The sequence below is a fragment of the Scomber scombrus genome, chromosome 24 (genome assembly GCF_963691925.1).
Source record: "Scomber scombrus chromosome 24, fScoSco1.1, whole genome shotgun sequence".
Classification (NCBI taxonomy): domain Eukaryota; kingdom Metazoa; phylum Chordata; class Actinopteri; order Scombriformes; family Scombridae; genus Scomber; species Scomber scombrus.
The window spans coordinates 4,511,754-4,532,034 of record NC_084993.1 but is presented as its reverse complement, the minus strand read 5'-3'; the positions used below and the strand labels follow the sequence as shown (position 1 = coordinate 4,532,034).

Sequence of the window (20,281 nt, the reverse complement as noted above, 5' to 3'; positions counted from 1 at the left end):
TACAAATAAGCCCCCGCCCAGCGATCTCATTCTAATTTGTGGTTCTGGGTTAATAGTTGGTGGCCTACTATTTGATATGTGGTCCGCCGCAGATCTCCTGGCAGCGCCTGAAACGCCCCATTTCGGTCAGCTCATACGTGTGCCCTACATCTGTCACTGCTATACCTGCAGGCTTCTGGATAGAGGACGATGTACCTGAATGCATAACTTTATTGCAAACATTCGCCGAGGACACGGGGAGGATTTTCAGACATTTGCAACAACACAGTTTAATACCTGGAGCAACCTGCAGTTATTCATTATTTATGTGACAATATATGAGAGGTGACAGCAGAGTTGGAGGCAGAGACAGAAACACATAAGAACACTTCTGTGATTAGATGGAAGTGGGGTGAATAGAGCGGTCTCGTAAAAGCATGCTCACACACACACACACACACACACACACACACACACACACACACACACACACACACACACACACACACACACACACACACACACACACACACACACACACACACACACACACACACACACACACACACACACACACACACACGGTTGTCAGCCTGTTGGGCCTTTTAGCTGAGTTGCCCGAGTGTTGTGCTGATGGCGAGAGATACTAGCAAGTAAATAGAGAACCAGAGGTCACTGTGTGTGTGTGTGTGTGTGTATGTGTGTGTGTGTGTGTGTGTGTGTGTGTGTGTGTGTGTGTGTGTGTGTGTGTCAGCATGCTTTTTTAAGTCATTTAAGTCAAGATTTAAGTCATTTTTTAAAGGGAAAAAAGCTACAATGTTCTGCTTCCAGCTTCTTAAATGTGAATATTTTCTGGTTTCTTTCGTCTTTTATGATAACAAATCTGAATATGAAGTGAAATATCTATCCATGAAGTCACATTGTCTACATTTGACCTGCTATGTTTGGAAAATAAACAGAGTAACTTGTGAAGAAATTATATATTTACAAAGTTTGCTATTGTCTATCTTTGTCTGCACAATTGTGTATGAACACACTCCTCCAGCTCGTCCAATTAGGTAAAAGCCTGGATAAGAGTCAACAGTTAATTAGAAAGTCGTACAAAGTGTCTCTGTGAAGCTATGAGTCCACTTTACTTTCTTTACTTTACCTACAGCGAAGTCCTCAGTGAGCATGTTTGGCAAGAAGTGTTTACACTGAGCACAGCAGGGACATAAATACATATTGATACGACTTGTGTATGCTGAGCGTCTGTGTGTGTTTGTGTAGTTAATGTGAACGTCAGCGACAGTCTCCATTGGCTCCGGTGCTGTCTCGCTACAGATTTATGAATCACATGAAAACATGTGGACACACACACGCACGCTTGTCTTTATATCATTGTGGGGACACTTGTTGACCTACTGCATTCCCAAGTTACACACACACACACACAGACACACACACACACACACACACACACACACACACACACACACACACACACACACACACACACACACACACACACACACACACACACACACACACACACACACACACACACACACACACAGTCCTAGGTCACTTTAGGAGACATTACATAGACTCCACATTCAGACCCTAATCTGAACCATAACGACTCCTTCCCTGATAATAACTTTAACCACTGACCCAAAAATTAGTTTTTTCCCTCATTTGGGGACAAAAGTCGTGGCCCAGTCGCCCCCAGTTAATTGGTGGTTAGTCTGAAACTTATCCTTGAAAAGCGCCAATGATAGACCCCCCCCCCCTTGTTATGTCAAAACCTGCAGAGAAGACAGTCCTTGACCTCCTGTGTTGAATATGAAACCTCATGATTTCTATTTATAGGCAGCACCAGATGCGGGGGTGTAATGGATATTTTTACACCCATATTATATTGTTTTAAGATTACGAGCACTGTCGCATTGACTTCTACTGTGAAGCAGCAACAGGAAGCACAATGTCACTGAAGTTGGAGCTAATCAAGAGAAGTTAATAAAAATGCATCTATATAAAGTAGATTAGGTATCATAATGAAAGCAGATCACTGTTAGTATAATTATTGATGGCTTCTTCATCAAAGTTGGTTAACAGACACACCTTGTTCCTCTGTTATCTCTGACCAAGTAGTGACTCAACATGGGTGTTTGTCGTGGTATTACACTTCCTGTTACCTCGGTAACTGCAGGATTACAAATGTAAGTATATTTGTTTGACTGTGCTATCAACAGTGATCATATTTCTTAGTTTTAATTTAGGTTTTGACACTTTATTCTACTTTTTTTTATCATTCTATAATTTCTATCTTTATCAATGTTATTTGACTCTTTCTTATCTCATTTTTAACCTAGTTTTAGTCTAGCTTTTATTAAACTTTATCTCATTTATTTCTTTTCACTTTGGTTTTGTTATTTTAATATATTATAACGTAGTTTTTTGACCTTTAACTTTCAATACACTTTTTTCCCCTCATTCTCTCTTTATGAAAGCTGCTAAATAAATAACGTTTGATTGATTGATTGAAGATGCAGTGCAACAACAAAAATGTATCCTTCCTTTTCAAGGTATAACACACATTTTCTACTAACCTATTATAATGAGCTTTGCAGATTACACAGCAGCTAATACGGATGCCTGCACACTATTTTCTCAGACTGGGTCCATCTCTGGTCTTTGTTACCAAAACTAGAAGGAACTTTCCAGTCTCTCGGCCAACTGGGCTCATATTTTCCACTCACAGATCCAAAAAACACCATAGTTTGAAAGGACTTAAGACGAGCACTTGCTCGCTTCCAACTTTCCTTATCAGAAATGGCTCCTGCACGTCAACCGTCTCCAGGTACAGACATCGACTTCCTCACTTTTAAGTCGCAGTTACTGGTCTGAGTTTCATCTGTGCAAGTTTTTGTTTCGGTGATGGAATAAATGCTCTCATCTGTGCACATTATGTACTGTAAACCTACATATTTCTGTCCTACTAACCCTGACTCAAGCACACTAAAAATAAACTGATTTTATAATACAAGGGCTGTGTGTAACAACTCCAAAATAACAGTGAGCTTGTTATTTTTCTTTTTTTTTTAACGGTTACAACTCCCCACTCATCCTCACAAAAACACCTCACAATCAGCGCAAATCCCTTTGTGCATGACCTGCAGCAAGATGATAGATTTAACGCCTCGAATCAATTAAGTAATTTGGCAGGCTTTGAAGGGATTTATTACCTTGCCAAAAGAAAACAAGTGATGCCAAAAAAGAAGAAGATGAAGAAGAGAATATTACAAGCTGAAAACACCAAGTCCAAGTCAACCTCCTCTCTAAATCCATGGCTGCACAGAAACTTCACTGAGGGGGAAAAGCTGCCATAAAAGGGAGCTCCAAATTTAGCCCCGGTGTGTTAGTGTATGTGTGTGTGTATAGATTTGTGAGTCACATGAATTGGGGGCAACCAACACATGCCGTATAGGGCCAGAGCCTCCTGACACACATAACCCGAATCCAGGAGTCTCTGAAGTGGAATTTGGTTCATTAGGGGTTTAAAAGACCTAAAAATGTACTAACAAAAGTAATTATGAGCAGCTTTTAAGTACATTTTGTTTTAGCTATGCTGTTCACATCTCAGCTCCTACAGTCAATGTCGGTTTGTTTTAACCATAAATACAACATTTTCCTAACTTGACCCGAGTAGTTAAAGCTGCATGAACTTAACTAAACCTTAAATGTAGACCGGCAGATCTGAAAAATACTAACAAGGCGTTGACAAATGACTTTAAATTGACTTGTTGAAAAGGCAGCATGAGAGAGATTAGGAGGATTATTTTCTTTTAGATAACTAAAGAAAACCTTTGGGAATAGTAGCATTTGCAAGCAGGCACCCATAAGTATTTAATATAGGTGTTAAATTATAATAGGATTCATGTAATTTGCCATCAGACAAAGTCTTTCTTCACCTTTTGGCCAAACCTGCGATCACTGATTTATGAAGGAGAGACGAGAGCCAGTTACGACCTGGTTTCTAAAACGGTCTGGGCCTGTGTGTTTATGTGTAAGACGTATGTCCGCATGTTTGAAGCTTCTGTCTTAGTTTCAGTCCTCTGGCAAGAAAAGACAGATCGAGAGCAAGAGAGACAGAGTGCAACGAGAGTGAGAGTCAAGCTGACCATACATGGAGAAACCCCATTTTTAAAGCTTCCCCCTTTTGCCAGGAGACCTTTCACACACGCTGACTACGAGGCATCACAACACACGTTTTTGAGCGTGAATGTGTCGGGGTTACATCTGTTCTCAGATGCAATGGCATGCTCTTCTAAATTTGGTTCGTTTTTGACTTGTTTTTCGTGCAATATCCAAGGAAGGATGCAGAAGGATGACGCTGGAAGTTACTGTAGATGGTGTGAATGAATGGGTTAAAAACTGGAAATGGTGCGATGATATTAGAGCATTCAGATGCCTCTTGGTACTTTCCTTATTTTTGCAAAAGAGAAAGGTTACTCATGACTTAAACTAAAAACTATACCTTTTGTTTAGGGAGAAAATATCATCTCCATCCACAAACCCATTATATTTGATTCTGACTCAGTACCACAAGGCAATGAGGAAGATTCAAAGGAGTGAAGCCCTTTTTGAAGGCTTTCATCTTTCTCAACTGCAGTAGAGGACTTCTTTAAAGTCAAAGATTTATGACCACGGGTTGTGCAGACTAGTTCAAAGCCTTTCCAAAAAAAGAAAAAAAAAGTATCTTTTCAGTATGAAAGTCTGACTGGTTTCTGTTCTCCGTTTCCTTTCATTTCGATGGTTCTAAGTAGCATGGTGGTGTTCAAATTGGCAGGTTAGATAAGAGTTAAAACAGGAGTCTCTGGTCTGTTAGGAACCAAAGTTTCCATTACACTGCCTAGTCATAATAAATCTACAGTGAATTATAGTTTGACTGAGATCCAGCAAGTACTACGAGGTTAGTGTGGGATTTGAAGTTGTGCCTAAAGGGATTATAGCTGAAATTCAATAATCTTAAAAAGGACCCGTGTGTTAAACGGCATCTAGCGGAACGAACTTGGCAGAAATGAAATATAATATTAATAAGTATGTCTTAATTAGTGTATAATCATCTGAAAGTTAGAAAAATTGGGTTTTCGGTACATTAGAATGAGCCCTTTATATCTACATAGGGAACAAGTCTTCTTCTATATTTCAATGTTTTATTATATTGTGATTTTTTAATAAATGAGAGCGATTGCCTCAACCCCAAGGCGGTGTGATTAAGATATTGAATAAATCTCTGAAGCCTCGTACTTCTTTCTTCATCCTTCTGTCTTTTAATCTCTCTTCAGAAAAACCTTCATACTACCATCTCTCTTACGAACTAGACTTTACATGAGTGTTTTTCTAAAAACTATTTCTGTGAGAGTTTTTCTTGTCAGCCTCTTTAGTTAAGGTTTATTTTGGGCGACTCAAACAACTAGGTGAAAGTTAGACATCGCTAAGACATCATTCTACTTTTGTATTTGCTTATCTAACAACAGGAAACTTGATTTCACAAACTGCTCTAACTATGGAAATGTGCTTAAAACATGAGTAGTAACAATCTAAGTTCAATTGCACAGCAGAGTATACAACTGCAGCTGGATATTAAAGGAGTAATAGATTCAAGTTACCCTCAGTGGGAATAGTGTTTAGACGTACTCTGAGCTGCTATAATGATCTGTGCAGAAAATCTGTGTTATTGGTACAAAAACCTGCTTGTACAAACAAAATGAGTGTGTCTGCTGTGCTCGGACTGATGTGTACAACGTGATGAGAGCGTCCAGCTGCTGTCTGCTCCCTCGGCCCTTTCTTATGGATTTAACTGCCAGTTTATAGGACCCTGCAACTTATTATCTCTCCAAACTGGTTTACAATGAATGATGTTGCAATGTGTAGAAGTTAGTCATCAAAATAATCAATATTAGATTGCAGTCATGATGATTGGTTATCAGTGTTTCTTTTTAAGGTTGTTGGGTTTCAGTTATGATCTTTTTCAATAATGAGTGTAAGCTTATACAAACAATGATGCAACAGAACAAAAAGCTGCTAATTACAACCTGTAGAAACACTTTCATTAATAATAATCACAGTCAGTCTTAAAATGATCTTTCCCTAATTGGAAACATCTATTAAAGTCATTACCTGCCTGTTGCAAAGTTGGTCTTGAAAGTGACTTATTGTGGTGTGCATTGTATTTAACTGCTTTCTAATAAACAACTGCACTTCTTTGAGTGAAGAAATATGGCCCATGATGGAGCGCGCACGTAGCTGAGAGGTTACAGCGCATGCCATATAACCACAATTTCTCTGTTTTGAATGTGGCAAGGGGCCTTCGTTGCACGTCACATCCATTTCTCTCTCTCTCCCCTCGTTTCCTGTCGGCATCTATGCCACCAACTGTCAAATAAAGGAAAAAAAAGCCCAAAAAATAATATAAAAATAAATAAATATGGGCCTTTGTATCATGTTTATCACTGGATGTATTTTGACGTTGTACCAGATCTATGTGCAGATACAGAGTTTAGAAAATTTGAAGCACTTTCTATTATCATAAAGTTAGATTTAAGAGGTAAGATAAGAGGTATAAGTCTTCTGTGTGAGCTTTCTGGTTCAACTTATTTCCAGTGTTGAAGGAATTTTTTAAGCATGGTCAATGATTTTGGAACAAACCAGTTGATTTGTGTTCAGGAAAGTTAAGATATTCACTTGTATTGTGGGGAGATAGACATTTTAATAACCTTAAATCATATTTTTAATCTAACAAGTTAAACCAGATTTGGCAATTTCCAGTTTCTCATTCATGAGGTAAAAAAAAAAGGGAAATGAAGAGTGCTTCACATGCAATACTGAGCTATTGTACCTTTCCTATCAGCTGTGATTTGATATTGTGTGCAGTTCATATACTAATTAATAAACATTTACTCACAGACTTCTGCTGGGATGAAAGAAAAGAGGAAGTAAGTTGATCCTGGTTCAGTGGGGAGGATCTTCTACACGGGGGCAGCAGAAGTTCACAATCTGAAAAAACAACAAAATTAGTTTTTGCTCAGTCAGAGAAACACATTTTTCATTCATGTCTGGCTAAAATGGGGGGATGAGATCTATTTGCTGACAACTTTCCCAGACACTTTCAAGGTTGCAGTGGCCATTACGGCTCGCCTTCGATCGCATCGCAAAAAATAAAACTAGTTCTGTCAAAACCAGATTTGTTGCCCGATTGAACCAATAATAGAGGTGCTCTCTGTCCCTGTGTGTGTGTGTGTGTGTGTGTGTGTGTGTGTGTGTGTGTGTGTGTGTGTGTGTGTGTGTGTGTGTGTGTGTGTGTGTGTGTGTGCCCTCTGGGATCCGCATCAGAATAAAGCATGAATAATTTCTTTAGAGGGACGGAGCAGCTGTAGCCCTTTCACATGAAAATGAGCATCGCCCACAGCCACAAACACTCACAGAAAGAGCCTTCAGTCTAAGTCTCGTCACTTTCTCCACACCGCCGCCAACTTAAATTTCAGATAACTGAATCACGCTGCTTGAGAAAAAAAAAGCCCTAAAAATATCCGGACCTGTCTTTAACCTGAATCACTAAATTGGAGAATAGTCGTGACGTGTTTCTGAAAACCCTCAAATTTTAGGGTAATATCTCCTTTTCTGGAATATATCTCCAAATATAGAGCGAGATGATGAACCAATACATATCTTAACCACCTTTTTTCAAGTCTTTTCAAGGCTCTGTTACATTTAAGTGATACACTTTTACAACCTCATATCTGTTTTATAGCTTAATATAAAGATAAATATCATTTTCACACCGTAAATGATTAAATATGACAATATTTGAGGTGGTCAATGTCACCCAGATTGAATTTCCAGTGTGAATATTTTATCTACTGTGATTTAAACCTGTACATGACAGAAGATTTTATCCATCATGAGGGTTAAAGTCATTCAGATATAGCTTATAAATGAAATGTAACCAAAGAGGAATGTCCTACTATCACTAATGCAGGATATGTTTGAGTGTTTGTGTATTTTTTGTCTTTTGTTCCTCTCACATAGGAGAAAATTGTCGAGTCATGTTTACATTTTGTTAGCTTCTTCTTCTTCTTTTTTAATGTTATCACTATTATTATGACTATTTTATCCATTGTTCTGAATGTTCAAAGCTTAACAGGTTAAGATTATGTCAGCTTGCAGGTTGCAGCTAATAAACACCTGCTGCCAGCTGTTTACCTTGCGAAGCAGCTGGATTAGAGAGATTTTAAGAAAATCCATCTTCAGGCTTCAAATTAAGAACCGACAGTGGTTCAGACCAATTGGCGTCCTGTGAGGAACTAGTGGCAGCTATAGCCGTCGTTTAGGTGTGATGACAGTGAGAGATTACCCTTTTTTAAAGTGTCTACCTCTTTTTCCAAACTTCTCAGATCTGTACTTCATATTCAAAGTAGAAACACTCATTACTGACCCCTGATAAACCATTACTATCATGCATCAGGGGTCCAAAGACTAACCATGAATTGGCTGATATAAAAAGTCCAATCAGCCCCCGAGAGAAGGAACCAACAGCTTTTTAAAAATTATGAGACCTTAATCAAACTGAGCTTTAAACAATCACAGACAAACAGAGAGTGATGTTTCCGTATAAGCAGCAGGATACGCTGAGATACTGAACAGCCTGACACGTTTTTTTTTTGCAAAACATGTTCCAGAGTGCATTCACACCCGATGATAAACTTCTCAGCAAGCTGTTGACGGAGAAGACGAGAACAAAAGAGGATAACAAACCTTACTTAGCAGTGTGAGTGTGTGTGTGTGTGCGTGTTTGAGAAACTGCTTCTTGTTCGCGTTAGCAGCACTTCCTTTTGTTATTTCAGGAAGTCTCTTAAAAGACTCGGTCTGACTGACGGCAGCAAGCTTCTGCCAGCTTGGATCTGTGGCTGCACTTAACATCTGGCCCGGCTGCGTTGTTGCTATAATCACAGCACAAGGACACTTTAACACAACAGTAACATACACTGACCTATGCAAGTACGTCTATAAAAGTCTTACACATATACATTAGCACTATCCTTGGTAAGAGCATGTATATGAGTCAGTATCGCTCTGCTGTCTTAACCCCAACCTCAACCCTTACTCTGCTTTACCTTAAATATAAATGAAACCTTTAAGAGGACACAGCATGCACATTTACAGATCGGTATATTAATTCTAGGGCTGTATCTTTGCATGATTCACAGTTAAAAACACCTTATTTATCATATACTGGATCTTTTCTGCAGCCCCTCAGTTCAGCCTCTGTCTTAAACATGCCGTTTTAGCTACAGTCTCTTTAAGGCCCTTCCTAAACTTCTCAAAAACATCTCTGCATGTTCGAACGTTAATCCGATCTTTAATATGAAAGTGGATAATGCATATAACCCACAGAGCAACCTCAGAAACCAAAGCTAAGGAACAGATGTCATTTGTGGGCAAGAGTGAATGAAATGACGTCATTATGAGGAGGAAGTGTAACTTCGCTCTCAGGGAGCCTCCCCTCATGTGTTTTGGAACTTTGACCATGTTCATTGTCGTTAATATCGGCCGATGCACGAGTTCAGGTATCGGATTCGTCATCGCAACATCTCTAGCTATATCTTTAACTTTCAAACAGTCCTTAAAAGAAGTGAAGGTAGCTGAGTTGTTAAGGTGAACGCCACATAAAGTTAGCGTCCCTGGTTTGACTCAAGCAACGGGCCTTTTGCTGTAGGTCTCTCTCTCTCTCTCTCTCTCTCTCTCTCTCTCTCTCTCTCTCTCTCTCTCTCTCTCTCTCTCTCTCTCTCTCTCTCTCTCTCTCTCTCTCTCTCTCTCTCTCTCTCTCTCTCTCTCTCTCTCTCTCTCTCTCTCTCTCTCTCTCTCTCTCTCTCTCTCTCTCTCTCTCTCTCGTCAGCCTCTGTCACCAACTGTAAAAAAAAAAAGGTAAAACATAAACATATAAGAGAAAACACCACAAACACACCATTGACCTTTAGTAGTCTGAATTCACTTTCATTCTTGGTTAAAACATGTGACAACAATGAGATAGTTCCACTTACAATATCCAAAAATGTTGTACAATGTGACTGCTTGATGCTAACAACATTATCTGTCTTCTGCATTGATTATTTTGCAATTGTTGTAGTTGCAACTTTGCATGTTGGCAGCTTGAGTTCTCACGACTGCTGTTTAAGAAAGAAGGGGAGGTATTTCCTGCCTTGACCGCACTGAAATGACTGTCGGGGGTAAAAGAGCAGAAGTGCAAGGTGTCTTTGAAGTTGGGTGGTTTTCATAGACATAAACCATGTCAACTGCAGCTTTAAGTGTCAACACAAGATAACAAAAGACAGGCATTTTTTGCGGTGAGATGTGACGCAGGAGAAATGAAAAAAAAAAAAAAATCCAGTGTGAGACGTTTGAAGACCCTTGGTGAAAAGCAGAAGTCCGCTGGGCAGAGTCGAGTTGTGAATCTCTCTTTGACTGGCCCTGAGGAGAAACTGCAAGCACCAGTTCCTATGATATGAAGGAAGTAATCAAAGAGGAGTTGCTGACAAGGAACAGAAGCCTCGAGCTGGTGGTTTACTAAGATACATTCATGGAAACACAAGACGACAAGGCTGAAGTGTCATTTGGTTTAGATGTATGGCACTGAACCACTTCTGCAAACTATCTCTCTCTTTTCACAGAATGAGGAGAGTTACAGAGCTGCAAAGTGCAAAGTCTTCCCTATTTACTCTACTGATGCAATTAATAGAAACTTGTCATAAATGAATCTGTCTTGCAGAATAATTGCATTGATTATGGATGATGGATGAATTACTGTATGTCTTCCAAAAAAAAAATAAGCAATGAATATTTTATTTATTCATTCAATTTTGGAGTTCTGATGCAAATCTGCAAAATGTCAGGGCTTTAATTATGCATCCTGACAGCAACCATGGTGTTGTTGCTTGAGTCAAACCAGTTTTTGAAACAATTAGTTGATGAATCCATTAATAAATCATCAGAAAATGACTATCTTCTGATTACAACTATTTTGATAATTGATTAAATGACTTTTTTGTTTGTTTCAGGTTCTTGAATGTAAGAATGTGCTGCTTTTCTTGGTCTAACATTATAGTAAATTGAGTATATTTGGGGTTTTGGATTATTTTGTGGACAAATCAAGGCATTTAAAGATGCCACTTTGTGCTCTAGGACACTGTGATGGACATTTTTCACTGTTTTCTGTCATAAATGAACATAGAATCTATTAATCGAGAAAATAATTGTGAGATTAACAGATAACCAAATGAAATTAACTATTGATTAACCTTGATTACGATGGTTGGAAACAATTGGGATAATGTAAGTACACAACAAAACACAATATAAATCATAAGCCTAATCCTTGTAGTCATTTTCATGCAGTAAAGTTGCATATTATACCTTTAAAAGATCGTTTTTAAGTTGCCAAAGTGAATATTGGAGAAAACAATACCAGACAGATCCATGTGACCATGACCTCATCTGAGGAGATGTAGGCATCAACCAATGAATCACCAGAATCAGGAGACAAAAAAAACGCAATGTGAGTCACCTCGATGAAGTCATAGTTTCATTAGAAAGACGGTAAGCACAGCACAAATTTCTCTGTAATTGCCTAAAATAGATATTTAATTCTGCAGCAATCTGTTGTTTTGCTTCCATGGCGCTAACTGCGAAGAGAAAAATGAAGAAACTAAAGCGAAAGAACCAGAAAAAACAAATTCAGGTTGACTGAGAAGCAAAAATATGTCAAATAATTTAAAAAAAAGAGTCTATCAGAATGAACAGGTTTGCTCAAACTCACAACTTATATTCTGAGAAGTTGTGCTCCTGCTATGCATCAGAGGCCAGTGATTGAGTCTCCAACCATCTGTGCCACAATGAAGCTGTTTGCCAAGACCGACGTTTTATCATCTGCCTCGTTTGTCAGAGAGGCATCGCGCCTTAACACCGAGGGGCCGCAGGGCGTTCTCACTAAGAAGATAAAGATCTGCTTGGGGGGGAAAAACAGTATGTTTCACAGCTACAAACACACACAAGCATAAACATGGGGCACATTTAATTATGAAAGATGTTCCTGCTCTGTTATATATAATCTAGCGGCTCCTGGACGAGGACGCTATCAGTCTTGGCAAACAAGCGGGCCGGTGTGACGAAGCTTTTTGTGCACTTGCAGTCTGGCTACAGTCCCCGGTCTTAGGTTTATATTTGCATTTCACCCTGTAAATATTTCTCTGATTTAAAGCCAACAGCAGAATATGGTTCAGGTCCAACGTTTATAATAATAAGGTCAAAGGTCAAGGGTCATAGCGCCTTAATTTGATGCAGAGGGATCATGTGTGATAGCGACAAGATTGGTACATGGTTTTCTGCAGTGTTTTATAATGGAGGTGGGCCACATCGTCTTGAATATGACCCCTGCTAACATCATAAAATATTTATACAGCTTTTAAAGAAGAAGGAAAAAGAGCAGAGACCCTGTTTCACACAGGAAAGTGGATTTTTCTTTTAAATTAATTGGTCACAAGATGAGATACATCAGGATAATAATTAGCTAAAATCAAAAATAATATCTTATTTGCTAATCTATTAATCATATCAGTAAGTATCCATGCAAAAATGCAATATTCCCTAGTTCCAGCCTCTCAGTTGTAAGGACTATAACGTATCAATTAAAACGACAAAGAATTAATAAATTAAATTGCTTAAATCCAGACAAAAACTTCACCAGTGAGAATAAACTGAGGTTAAGGCATAAAATCAGTTTACAGCCTTCCATTGGTTGATTATTCTGCCAATCAAACATACAGTATCTGTGCTCCTATTGGCTAGTTTTACACTGTGTATGCTTGTTTGGGGCATGAGCCTTTGTCCTGCTCAGGAGGTGAGAGTCCAGAAGCTCCACCCCGCTGGGATATGACAGTGTTTATATGAAACAGACATCGCTGCACTCAGACACGCAGCTGAGCGACTCACTGTTAACTTGTCTGTCCAAGTTAATTAAAAGCATCTCCACTCAACACTTCACTTCCTCGGGTCCTCAGCAGTTCACCTGCCAGGTGTGAAGTCAGGTCAGAGTCAAGAAGCCCCGCCCCTCTGTGATGTGACAGTGTTTATATCAAACAACCCCAGCTGCATTCAGACACAAAGCTGAGCAGCTGTTTATTCAAAGTTGATTAAAATGTGTATATGAAACGTATCACATGGCCAAATTCAACACAGCACATCCTTGGGTCTCTATAAATACAACTGCCAAATGTGAAGGTGATCGGAGGAACGGTTCTCCAAATAAGCGAAGGACAAACATACTAATATATCAATTTAAATATGGGATTAAACAACTGGTGGATCAAAAGAAAAATACTCCATATCAATTCTCATAATCGACATTTTTTCTCATGTTTAACTAGTTTTTTAAGCCAATAATTCACAGGCTCCATCTTATTTGTGTGACTATAAATAAAACATATTTTGGAAAGGTGCTCTGACAAAAAAAAGCTGTTTGAAGATGACATTTTGATTGGCATTTTTCATTGTTTTCTGATATTTTAAAGATCAAATGATTAATCAGTTCATTGGGAAATAAATTACCAGAACTCTATATCCTTCTGCTCTGTTTGCACAATTGCAATATATATCTTTATTAATCTCCAGGCTTATATCCTTCACTTCCTGTGTGTCTGTCTGTCTGTAATAAAGCCTTTAATCCAGCTACCTGCCACCAGCCTAATATTGGTAAAATATTAAAGTGTCTGGTACATTTGTGTCACTCTCCAGCCACAAAAAAACCCTAGCACGATTTTAACCCTTACATACTGTTTAGGGTCAAATTTGACCAATGTTTACGTTTGAGAGCTGTAAAAAAACCATATACACATTTCTTGCATCTTTTAAAAAACATTTGTGCAGCAGATGCACATTTTTATATATGCAAATGTAGAAATTTAACCTATGTTTATTAAAGTGAGTCAGAATATGACCTTTATGTAAGGGTTAAGCAGTGAAATCCAGAGCAGAAGTCGTCTACCTGCCTTTAAAGTGTTATAAAACAAGGTAGAAGTCCTCTTACCTAGTACTGATATTATTCTACAGCTGGTGACTCTGGTGCTAAAGCCATCCTCCATCAGTACAGTGCTCACTCGTTTGTATATGTCCTACATTTTTAGCAAGAATTTGTATGTTAAACATTAAAAGATAACCTATGAGAACACAGCATGATTGTGCATTTTCCACCGAATGCATAAAACACAGCATCAAAACATCAAAGCAACGCCACGCTCCCAATCTGAGTGTTTGTATGACATCAGTGTTTCAGGGTTGATGATGATGATGATATAAAGGAGAAAAAAAAGCCCATTTAAAACAGATGGCAGCCTGAGTTTACGGCACATACCCGAGGATGTCTGCTCCGCTCTATCTGCTGCCGACGGATGTAAACAAACTCACGCTGCAGACGCCGTCACGAGGCAAAGACACTGCAGCTGCCCGCTGGCCCTCGCCCTCTCCTCTCCTCTCCTGCTTTCCATCTTCCTCTCTCTCTTCCCCCCTCTCTCTCTCTCTCTAACAGCTCGCTGCTTCCCAAACATTCGAGCCAATTAACTCTTTCTCTGCCTAGTCTGTCTGCAGCAAAAACAGCATCTCCTCTGCCACTGGGGAAACATCCATCTAACTTTCTTTTCTCTCTCTCAGGATATCAGTTCTCTCTGCTGCTCCCATTTCTCCAAATTTAGTCTGTTTATTTTACTGCATGGACTCGGCTTAAAAAAGACAGTATTGGGAATGAAAATGATCCTGCATATCACATCGGTGCATCCCCATTATCCAACAATGTGATTAAATTAACTCATTCAACACATTTCTGCCCAATGGTGTCAATATTTGTTCTGATATAATACACTTTTTTGATTTTCGACAATAACATTTTACTAGAAAAGTCTATGTTAATGTCATTTTGTTCCACTGTTGGTACTTGACAGTTTTTGATACTGCAGCTTTTTGGAACTTAATAGGCGTAACAGGAGGAACAAGCCTGACTAAAGTGTTTTATAAAGAATAAGATAATTAAGATAATGACTTGAAACTCACCACTACACTAAGCTGGCTCTGCAACTTAGACCAGAACAGATGCAAGCAGGTAATCTGATCAACATGCAGCTTAACAGCAGAGAGAGAAAAGAGTCACAAGATGGGAAAGTGTAGTAAAATATAGTAATTAAAGGCTTTACAGATAACAGCTTTTAAAACTGCACTGTGAAGCTACATCAATCACATTTTTTGCAGGATTAAAATGCCTGATATAACAGATATTTTTTGCAGTGTGGAGATGGCTCGAACACAAAGACCACGGAGAGACAAATCACGTTTTTTGCCATGCTCCACATGGTGGTCCTATCTTTGGCATGCAAACACACAAACACACCGACACAAACACACAGACACACACACACACACATAGTGCAGGTTTCACTCTTCTTTTTTGATGCCTCTCCATTTTCCCCCCAATGCTCGTCAATAATTAATTACGCATGAGAGCTCCCAGCATCAGCAGACCAGTGTGTGTCTGTGTCAAACCACCTCAACTTAACACACTTTAACACAGTGTGTGTGTGTGTGCATCTGTGTAGGAAACACACACACACACACATATATATATAGAGAGAGTATGTTTCAATATAAGTATATATAAAACATTATATAAGATGTTTTGTAACTTAACAGCATGGAGTAAAGACAATATGAAGAAGGGTGTGTCTACTGTTAATAATTAAGTTAAAGGGAAAATAAAGAACCTAAAGACAAACTATAAAATCTGATTTTAGACACTCATCTTCTTACTTTGATTAGAGCTATATTCTCAATCACATATCTGACATATTTTCTTCTCTATTTGTCTTTAATTGGGAAAATAAGTCATAAAAATAATGCTAATGGTGAATTTAAGACTGAGATAAAACTTCACTTTTCCTTAAATGTTCCTTCTCATTTCTTTAATATAAAAGATCTACTTATTGCTCTTGTATTTCTATGTAGCTGTGGAACAATCTCTTCTATTTATGAAATGTATCATTGTGTATTATTTATCTGCAGAAATGTTTTATAACCAGTTTTTTGTTTACCTGATGAGGGCTGATGGGTGATGGAGCGGCCCATGTTTTGGTGAAGAGGGGTGACGCAGCTCGTTAACTTCCCCCTGACTTTCTCTCTATCATTATGTATGTCTCTCCTCGTTATGTAAGCTATATATGTGCTTCTCATCCTCTTCCATCTATTTAAAATAGACGGGCAGCATACAGCTCACATCTGTCATAAATATCACACACACGTGCTCGCTGTATACATGTGCACACACGGACACCTGAGCAACAGAGGGGAACAAATGCACTCCTATTATTCAGTTAGAGGGGGAGAGGGCGACATATGTTTAGCATAAAAACAACTAAATGCATCAAGATAGGATATAAAAGCAACATGTGGCAAACTAAAAAGATGATTAAATATGATTAAAAGCATTAAATTGGAAATAAAATGAAGCTAAAATAGAATATGATGGATACAAACACGAGAATAAGTTAAAGTGCAGTGTGAGATATTAAACCTAAAATATGGATTTAATGATAAAAAGCAGTCGCAAACAGGAAAGTCTTCAGCCGTGATTCAGAAGAACTGTCTTCCCGACAATCTGGTGATCATTTTATTATTTTCAGCAACCGACGAGTAATAAAAAACAAGTGATCACACATTTTTGGACCCTTTAAGTCGCTAATGGTTTGCCACAGCATGCTTTGGCTGTCAATTCACACAGGAGTCTGACTGTTTAAAAAAGGTGAGAAACATGCCAATTAGCTTAACTGTGAAGGTAGAGAACATATAAAAGGATGCTGCTTGGTCCACTGACTCCAGCCACACTTTAAATTAGATAAAAGTTGGATTCTGTCACTGAAATGTTCACGAAGGAGCCGAATCTAATTCATAAAATGAGAAACCCTCAATCTAGCTACTCTAGACTAATTTAGGTGGCTGTTTCTCGACTTAATCCTGAGAGGTTTGGTGATGAAATGCAGGAAATTTGTCATAAATTTCAACCCCCAGACCCCTCCATGCCAAGTATATATCTTTTTGGGATCCCCCCCCCCCCATTTTAAGACACAACCAGGCGGCCGTGCATGTGCCTGTTGTTTGATGAGAGCAAGGACGACAGACGAGGGTGAATCAACAGGCTTCTGCTCGACCCTCTTGGGGATGAGTGGGAGAGTATGATGAGTCACCGCGTGCACACACACACACACACACACACACACACACACACACACACACACACACACACACACACACACACACACACACACACACACACACACACACACACACACACACACACACATTTTAAATTATGACAGAGGAGGATACCCAAGCAATGTGATTTCAAATCTCATCACACTCAATCAGCACAGCTCTGACGGTGTGAATGGCCTGTGTTGTTAAATATGCATCACATCCAATTTAAAAACCTGTTCAACTGAGCCAATTAACAACAAAAGTCACTATAATCGCCTCATTTATTATTATTCTTTTAACACTTAGATACTGTTGAGGGTCTAATTTGACCCAGTTTTCCATTTGAGAGAAGAAAACACACCTTAAAAACTGGAAGAAGAAGGAAGTACTGACATTAAACTGGTTATTAAAATGAATAAATTAATTGCTGTCATGTTGCCCGACAAGTTCCAGACCGGATACGAAGCCGAGACGTTTAATCTGACACCCCTGACAAACTGCTGCTATCATTCTTGTCGGAGTTGGGAAGAAAAAAGGCCTCTGACACATTTACAGCATCCGTTTTTTCAACAAAAGGCAACACCACAACAACAAATCTGCAAGAAAGTTTTGAAAGACGAATAGACAAAGAGAGTGACGAGTGATGATTTATGTAGAAATAGAAAGACTGGGGTTTTCCAAGACTGCAGGTAAAGGAAAACCAACAAGGAAAAACGAGAAGGATGGTTCAAAATAAAATTAAAATAATTGGATTTGGAGCAACTCAATGGTTGCCATGTCTGAGTAAATACTGAGACACTAATAATGATCCAATGTTGTCACATTTGTTGCTGATTCGGCAGATTTTGAGCATCAAAATTCATTCTTGAGATTTAGGAAGAGTAAATGTAACAAAATATTCCAGCTCAAAGGTCTACTTACCAGCTTTCTGAGCTTTCAACCACCTCTCTTGCTACTCTTGACTCCCTCACTGCCAATCCTTGACTCCGGTCTTTGACTTCCACGGCCCTTTCCAAAACCTTCCTGGAACAGAGACAAGCCGGTGAGACTGTGAGGAGATGAGGCTGAAAAGCTCAAAAAAGTCAGGAAATCACAGCTCGGATCATTTTGCCACACAAACTCTGAGACTAACTTGTAATTATAAGCGATATAAAGAAAGTTAATTTGACTCATATGTGCTGTTATTTGCTCATATACAGTCATAACTTCCCCCGACACCAGAACAGAGACAATCAATAATATCCTGCTAGGTTTGCTCACAGTTATAACTGTCAACCACAAGGTTTCAGGTCAACTTCTGTATCATGACGGCATAAATTACTCTTAACTATTAAACATTTTGGTTTTGCTTTTGAATGGTGTCATGTGGCAGGTTTTAGTTATAAGTTGTTTAGTAGTTTACAAGGAATTTGTTGTTTGTTTGGATCCATCTATTTCATATTTCGAGGAGGGGGGTGTCGTCTGGGTTGAAACTCATCACCTGGGGCACCAAATGTGCAAGCCGGTCACTCACCACCTTATTGAAGAGCTTCATCAGCTCTACCCCCCCCCCCCCAAAAAAAATCAATGTCCAGCTGACCTTGACTCATGCACAGCGACGAAAAGAAACTCAAACCTCACCGATGGCACTGCAGGGAAATGTATGGTGAGCGTGCAAAGTCACACACACACACACACACACATTCTCACACACACACACACACACACACACACACACACACACACACACACACACACACACACACACACACAGACTCGGACTCAGCACATGTGCACATACACAGTCAGCACATACACACACACACACTCACTCACTCAGCATAATCAGTACATCGCACTGACCAATGACTAATATACAAGTGTGTGTGTGTGTGTTTGTGTGTGTGTGTGTGTGTGTGTGTGTGTGTGTGTGTAAAAGGATGATTTGTAGGCAACATCACTGCCATACCATGAAATAACCATATCCAGACATGACATGGCAATACTGTACACTCACTCACTCACTCACACACACACACACACACACACACACACACACACACACACACACACACACACACACACACACACAGGAGGAAAATGCACCGTTCCTCACTAAGTTACGTAATACTAGCAGTGTTTCTTAGCCCAGCCACACTCAATGAGCCACTTACACACTTTAATATGTCCTGTCAATGGAGATTATTCCCATTATAAGCCACACTAGCCCAATTATAACCAATTTTCTGCCTCTATTAAGTAACATTTTATACCTGTAGTGACCCTCTTTATGTCCTGCCCTGCAATGCCACACTCAACAGCGTTTTGTCACTGCTTGTTTATAAGTTACATACCATAAATATCAGTGTAGTTTACTCAAATACACAAATGAGTGACTTAGCTTGACTAAACAAGCTTCCCGTTACTGTGCGAAGTAACGTAAACACTGACAAAGCCTGCAGCCGTAAGCCATTAAAGCCAACACAACAGCTCCGGTTTTTGATTTAAAAACTAGTCATAAATAGTCTTCACTTACCGGGTCAAGTTTTGAATGTGTGGTAAAATAAAATATCCGGTTTGTGTTAATGTTGTGAGGAGGAGTGCTCTCTCTCTCTCTCTGCAACCTTCCGCACTGTTTCTGCCTCTGAACTGCAGTCCATGGCCACGCCTCCTGCACGGCATGCCGGCTACGTCATTACGCAGGATCTCACGCAACACGTAGAAATTATAATATAACTCTAAAAGGCCCTAATTAATTAATAAGATTGTACTCAGAAGCATGTTTTTTTCCTGGAGATAAAAAATTCAAGATATAAATTGGAAAAAGGGTTTTTTTTTTTTTTTGCCGTATAGAAGCAGGGGTGAAGCCAGAGATTTTGGGACCTGTGAAAAGATAGATAGATAAGATTAAATTACTAACTGCACAATACTCACTGACACTGAGTTGTGAAAATATAACACTGTTTAGAGAAATGATGAATGTGAAAACAGCTTG

At 39.1% G+C, this 20,281-nt stretch overlaps 1 protein-coding gene across 3 annotated transcripts in view; it reads right to left on the bottom strand.

The window, feature by feature from the left end:
* LOC133976337 (inositol polyphosphate-4-phosphatase type I A-like) overlaps nucleotides 1-19,924 on the bottom strand; it is a 50,496-nt gene extending 30,572 nt beyond the window's left edge. For 2 of the 3 annotated variants that reach the window (XM_062414528.1, XM_062414530.1), the window contains exons 1-3: nucleotides 19,823-19,924; nucleotides 18,229-18,355; nucleotides 6,929-7,020 (exon numbers count right to left, since the gene is read on the bottom strand). The gene's annotated coding sequence lies outside the window, so the exon portion shown is untranslated. The remainder of the gene's footprint in view (nucleotides 1-6,928; nucleotides 7,021-18,228; nucleotides 18,356-19,822) is intronic. The other variant, XM_062414529.1, reaches the window with a different exon arrangement.
* Between the last annotated feature and the right edge of the window lie 357 nt (nucleotides 19,925-20,281).